This window comes from Vitis vinifera, chromosome 9, assembly GCF_030704535.1.
Source record: "Vitis vinifera cultivar Pinot Noir 40024 chromosome 9, ASM3070453v1".
NCBI lineage: Eukaryota > Viridiplantae > Streptophyta > Magnoliopsida > Vitales > Vitaceae > Vitis > Vitis vinifera.
This window is the reverse complement of record NC_081813.1, coordinates 1,735,494-1,742,985: the sequence shown is the minus strand read 5'-3', so window position 1 is coordinate 1,742,985 and position 7,492 is coordinate 1,735,494.

Below are 7,492 nucleotides of genomic sequence, written 5' to 3'. Positions count from 1 at the left end.
CGAACGGTACGTCATGATCAGGGATGGCTATGAACTCGCTCGGTCCATGCTGACGTCGGCCCAACCCCATGCCGGGTAGATAGGACATGCTCCGCATAATATCGAGCACCACTGTGCTCCCATGCTGGTCAAAGGACATGGCCACAAAATCTCGGCAGAAATCCTCTATCTCTACGGTCTGCACCTCATCGAAGGTGAATCCAGTCAGAAAAAGATCATCATCAGTGTGACTAATCTCGAGCACAGGCTCGGCAGCAATGAACATGTCTCCCACAGACTGCACCACGACGACCTGACCATCGTGAATAAACTTCACCTTCTGATGAAGGGAAGAAGGAATGGCCCCGGCTCGGTGGATCCATGGTCGGCCCAAAAGCAGGTTAAAGGATGTAGGAATCCTTAAAACCTGGAATATAGCGACAAAAGTGGCCGAACCGATCAGTAACTCGATCTCCAATGTACCCATGACCTCCCTCCGAGTACTGTCATATGCGCGAACGGTCTGAGTAGAGGGGCCGAAATCAGAAGGAGCGTATCCAAGGGCGATGGCAGTGGCAAGAGGACATACGTTCAGGGCCGAGCCATTGTCCAAAAGGACAGATGGAACTCGGCGGCCTGAACAACCGACAGATATGTAGAGCGGGCGAGTGTGGTCTGAGCCCTCCGGTGGCAAGTCATCATCGGAAAAGACAATACAAGTGGCTCTGCCAGCCGTCATCATATGAATGAGTCCCTCGGGAGTGGTCGTGGTATCAACTCTGATCTGGCTCAGAGCTCGAGTCAGTGCATCCCGATGAGTACTGGAGGACGCTAAAAGGCTCCAGATAGAAATACGAGCCTGAGTGCTCTGCAACTGCCTCAAAATCTCGTCATCCTCTGCTCTGACCTCCTCCTGGGAAGCAGATGTACCCTCAACTGGCCTAGCTGCCGCGGGAGGTGGCTGTCGCATCACCCTACCCCCTCGGAGGATGTACTGGATATCCGGAGTCTGAGAAATATCAACATGCGGAGCTCGAACCTCCTCAATATCTGGGATCAGAATGTACGGCGCCTGAACGCTATAGCGTGTGAATGTCAAAGGCTCGGAAGTGGTAGTCTGTACAGACGCTGCCTCATGAAATAATCGGAATGGAGCAGGCATCTGTGGCTCTAGAGTCACCCCACTCGTCTCATAAATCCCAGCTGGCATGATAGGCTCTGGGTCTGGATCATCCCAACTCAACATATGGACATGATCATCAGTCTCATCAAAGTCCAAGAAATGAATACCACCAGTTGGTGGAGGAACTGCATGTGTGGTGTGGGTCGGCAACGGGTTTGTGGTCACACTCGGCTGGCCCAAGTGTACCAAACCCTGGTCTATCAGATCCTGAATAGCGTGCCTCAGAGCGGTGCATCGATCGGTCTCATGTCCAGGCCCCTGATGATAAGCACAGTGTAAATCCATCCTGAACTGAGCTGGAATCGGCTGAGGTAGTGGCCGAGGGGTGAGAGCAGTCAATAAACCAGCCTCCGTAAGCTTCCGAAGAGCCTGGCTCAACGGCATGCCTATCTGCGAGAACTGCCTCTGCGTCCTCAAAGCAAACGGAGCAGAAGTCTGCTGGGCTCCAGGTCGGGGATAAGGCGCCGCAGGTCTCGCGGCGAACTGAGCAGCGTAGCATGGCTGCCCTGTGGCTGTGTAGGAGACCGCGGGTCTCTCAATGCCCTGAGTGGCATAAGAAGGTAAAACCAATGTCTGAGTCTGATACGTCTGATCAAGAGTCGGACGAGGTGCCCGTGGCCTGTACTGATGAGATGCATAGGAAGAATGGGGCTCGGAAAACTGTGGGATCGGCTGATGGCGTCTGAGAGGCCTCTGACTGGATGAACTGATAGCGCCAACCTCTGTCGGTCTCGGTCCTATGAATGGTTTCTTCCCCTTAACATCACTAGGGGAAGAATCTGCCCATAAACCTCTCGTGATGCCGTCCTCGACATCATACAAAGCCATAACCAGAGACCCAAAATCTGTGAACGGGACCCCGACCACATGTCTGGCGATCCTCGGCTGTAGGCTCCTCAAAACCATCTGAATCTGGTCTCTCTCTGATGGTCTATCCACTATCTCAGCTATCTTCCCGCGCCATCGGGAAATGAAAGAAGAAACGGACTCCTCTGTCCTCTGCCTCAGAGCCTCGAGCTCTCTCCTCGATACGTCTACAACAGTGTTAAACGAAAACTGTCGTAGGAACTCCTGGGCCAAGTCATCCCATGTACGGCGTCTCGAGGACTCCAGAGACGCAAACCAGCGCTGAGCCGCCCCACTCAGAGATAGGGGGAAAAGGGTGATCATCTGAGGCTCGTCTAGTCCATGAGCCCTCATCACGGTGCTATAAAGTCTGAGGTGGAGGCGCGGACAACCAATACCAGTGTACCTCTCAATATCTGGCATCCTGAACTTAGCCGGTAAACTGGCTACCGGCATACCCCCAAAATCATCCCAAACGACGGATCCATCTGACACTCTCATCTGTCTCATACACTGCTCGATGCGGTCCATGCGCGCATGCGTGTCATCAGCGACAACGGCCTGGGCGACTGCGGGTGGAGCGATCTCAGAATGCCCGTGTAATACATATGGTGATGCCCGATGCACTGAAGGAACGGGTGGGGGTGGTGGAGGTGGGTGTGAGTCATATGGCGTCTCATCCTGAACTGTCGATGGTCTACCCTGCTGACCACCGATCTCCTGCCTGAGGCTAGCCAAAGCCTCCTGGATAGAAGCCATGGCAGCCGTGAACTGATCGACCGTGACAACCTGCTGATCCATATCTGGTGTATCTGAAACCCGAACTAATCTGCCCTCTACTCTGATCCACAAAACTATACCCAGACTGAGAGTAAAAATCCTGATCCTGAAAGTACTCCTCCTCTGCTCTGATCCACAAAGGTATATCAAGACAAGGAACAAAGGTCCGATCCTACAAAGCACGAAGAACGGAATAAGGACATGGCTCGGGGAATGCATAGAAGATAAGATAATCTGAACGGGAACAAGCAAAGCATCCAAGTGAAGATGAGCGGTCCGACCGTACTCAAACTCGTCCTGATCTCAGTGCACTCTCAACTGGAGACTAAACAGAGGGAAAAATCGGATCCAAAACTGCGGCTACAGAGGCACGGAAAGCCCTCAGATGCACCCACGTGTAGGGAGGGAATCCTAATCGAATGATCTACGGCTCAGCCTACAAGGTCAAGGTGGCTCTAAATGGACAAGGGTGGACTTTAAAATATCCCTAGCAGAAGCGATCATACCCTCCGGCGGTACGCAACCATCTGCACGCCTCAAAAAGAGACGGGGTGCTTCCATGCAAGGTGGTCATCACCTCCACACATGCACTACCTCGACATCCCAGGGGGTTTCCTATGGTGAAACCTCTCAAACTCTCAACACTCAATAGTCTACTAGCGTGCACAGTGATGGTGTGGGTGCATCCGAAACCCTAAGAAGCTAAAGCAGGATATGAAACACACTGGCCACACAAATATCCATGAAACCTAGCTCCGGGCTATACAGGTCTTCAATGATCGGACTCCAATTGACATCAAAGTGTCGCTCTCCTCCAGAATGCTCCCGTGCATCGATATAGCCCGTCGCTAGACCCTACTCCTAATCTCTGGCTCGGTCAGAGAGCAAGCACACAAAAGGTCTCACACTTGCAATAGTGAGAACCGGGATGAAAGGGATGACCGAAACCAAGAGAGTTGGAGGTAAGAGGATATATATGCGGCCCACATGAACAAGCAACATGCAATCAAGTAGAAGAAAGACAGTCATGCGACATGCAGTCAGGCAGAGTACAGGATATATCACTCATGTATACATACAAGTCGTGACAATCAAGATGAATAATGATATGAACATCATGCTCAAAGACGACCGAGAGGATATACAAGTCAGAGAATCAACCTGTCAAACTGAGTGATATACAGTGGTGAGTGTATGCATGTGAAGTGATCAGAATAATCATGGCAAAATCAGGATCAATGCGCTAAGCAATATGAAATGATCAATCAATATAATCAGCATGTCAAATATCTCAAACAAATATATCGATGAAGCACAAAGAAAATCACGGTGTCAGAATCTCCAATCAAGATAATCGACCAATACAATCAATCATGTCAATGTCCCAAGTGAAAACTCGGGAACCCTCAATGTGCAATCAAGAAGTGAGTATCCACTAATCGACTCATCAAAAGCCACATTTGCTTCATCCTAAGTTCAAGCTTGACCCTCTAAAAATCCCCAGCGGAGTCGCCATTTTGTGGACCCCGCATTTCGGCTCAACCTCAATGCGTTTCCCCCTCGATGGCGAACTCAATTTTTATTTGAAAGAATGATTTGTTGATTAAAAATGACTTGGAGTCGCCACTTATTTTTGTTTTATTTTTAAAAGGGTAAACAAAATAAGAAAGAAAAACCCTAAGTGCGACTCCTTATCTTTGGAAAAGGTGGTCTGTGAAAAACCAGATCGGGTTCGGGGGTCAGGTTACTTATCAGGAAGGTACGGTATAAACCGTAGCACCCCTCTAAGTCCCTAAATGGGTCTCTACTAATAAAACGAAACAGTCATGGCAATTAATTAAGAGATCAATGAATACCCAGAGTGATCATGCACATGTGGGAATCTAAACATGCATGCAGAAAAATGACCCGAGCGGGTGTGGATGCGTACCTGGACAGTGATCCAAAAAGCGCTATCAAGAAGTGAGGCTAGCGCACAATTAAGGAATAATTTCGAACATGTCATAGAGCAAAATAAAATCGATCATGCATGGCAATTTTATCAAACAAACAATCAATCATTCATGAAGAAAGCACGTATGTTGGGCCCCACCAAAGCCCATTCATTTTTGCAGGAATTAATATATTATTTCGGAATTATGAAAATAGCATTCATGTTTATATAAAATCAAGAGAAATCGAAGATTATTTGAAACCCGAAGAGAATTAGTTAGAGAGAAAATTGAATTCTTGAAATTTATTTGGAAATTGGAGTCTCGAAAATTATTTGAAGATTGGAGTCTTGAGAATTAAATTTAAGAGTTGGAACTTTAGGATGTCAAACTTGAAGGAAATTAGAATTTTAGAAATCAGAAATTAAGTGCGAAAGTTGGGATTCTAAAAAAAAAAATGTTTAAAAATGGAATTTTGAAATAAATAAATGAACTAACAATAATAAGGACGAAAATAATGATTAAATAAACGAATGGGAATGCTGGAATTTTTGAAATTGGGAATTAGATTTAGGAGTCAGAAAGTTTAAAGAATTGTTTAAAATAGAATTTTAAGATAAATAGACAAACTATTAGTGATTAAATTAATGTGAATATGAGAATTTTCAAGATTAGAAATTTGATTTGTAAATCTGAAGTTTTAAAGAATTGATTTAAAATGGAGATAAAATACTAATGATTAAATAAATTAATGAGAACATGAGAATTTTCGGGATCAGGAGTTTAATTCGGGAGTCAACGATTTTAAAGAATTTGATTTAAAGCGGAGTTTTGAGATAAATAAATAAATAAGATACCAATGATCAAATAATTTAGTGGGAACATGAGAATTTTTGGGATTAGGAATTCGATTCGGAAAATCAGAAGTTTTAGAGAATTTGATTTAAAATGAAGTTTTGAAATAAATAATCAAAATAATAATAATTAAATAGATTAAAGTGAGTATGAGAATTTTCGGAAATCGAAATTGAGTTTTAAAGATCGGAATTTTGAAGTATTATTTGAAGGTTAAATTTTTATAAATTGGGCTTGGAAATTGGAAGTTAGAAAGCTTGAATTAATAATAATAATAAGGTCTTGAAAGTTTGAATTAACAATAATAATATTAATAATAGGGTTTTGAAAATTTTAATCAATGATAATAATAATAATAATGATAATAATGAGATTTTGAAAGTTGGGTTTAATGGTAATAATAAATAATAATGAATAGATGTTGAAAGTTTGGATTAATGATAATAATAATAAATAAATAGGTGTTGAAAATGTGAATTGATAATAATGATAATGATGAGATTTTGGAAGTTGAGTTAATAATAATGATAACAATAATTAATGATAATAATAATAATAATAACCATAACAAGGGTAATAATGATTAATAATAACAATAATAAATATAATGGTAACAATGATTAATAATAATTGTAACAATCATAATGATAATAATAATAATAATAATAATGATAGCAATGACAATAATAATTAATGATAATAATAATAATAATTATAATGATAATAATGATTAATAATAATACTAATAAATATAATGATAACAATGATTAATAATAATGGTAACAATTATAATGGCAATAATAATAATAATAATAATAACCATGATGGTAACAATTAATAATAATGATAATGACAATGATAATAATGGTTAATAATAATAATAATAATAAAGATAATAATAACTAATAATAATAATAATAGTAATAATAATAATAGCAATGATAATAATTATTTAATAATAATAATAATAACAATAATAATAATAGAAATGGGCTTAAGACAAAGGCTCCTCAAATTGAGCCCTTTAATGGGCCTAGAGTGGGAAAATTGAGTCTCAAAGAAAGATGGTGGGCCTTGGGCATCTCGGTGGTGCATGATGGGAAGCCCAACTACTGTCCCACAAGGTTATATCTCTAGCTTCATAGTCTGATTGGCCTGTCTCATTTACTAAATCTGAACCAGTCTCCAAGCCATTATCCTTCCTATCCTCTTGCATTGTATTCGAATTTCTAGCAACTTCCCCTCTACTATTGGCCATTGCACAAAATTCCTGTTGATCACCATTTGCCATACTGCCATCCAGATTTTGAACATCAGATACATCACGAACTTCCAGCGCTTTGATCTCGCCAGACTCAACATCAGAATCAGATTTCTCCTTCTCAATTGCATCACCACCAGCTCCAAACCCTCTTCTTCGACAATCTCACCTTCTTCCACATCATACTCGGGTTTCCAATTGGAACTTGATACAACAGCGACGACAATAACAGCGGGCTGTGGGGATGGAAGTGCCACAAAATCTTCAGCCGCATGTTCCTCGTCGCCTTCGACTTCATGTTTTCCTCCTCCCTCAGCTTCGTGTTTCCAGCTGCTATGACGGGGGCAGTGATGGTGGCGGTGGCGACGGTGCTTACGGCGCTTGGAGGAGTCTTCGGCATCATTATCAGAGGACCTTCGGTGCTCGCGTTTAGAATCCAGGGTATCGCTGACCATCATTATCACAGCAAATCTAGAGTTTAGGGTCAGAGCTTGCGAAAGCGAGGAGATTCCGGATTGAGTCCCGTGGGTCTGGTTGGGTTAAAGACGGTTTTGTGGCCCGCATCTTGTAAGCAGGAAGGTTGATCAGTGGGTAGGATGAGTGAGTGAGAAGGGTGACGTAATGCATGGGGATATAGAGAGAGAAATGGTGGTGGGT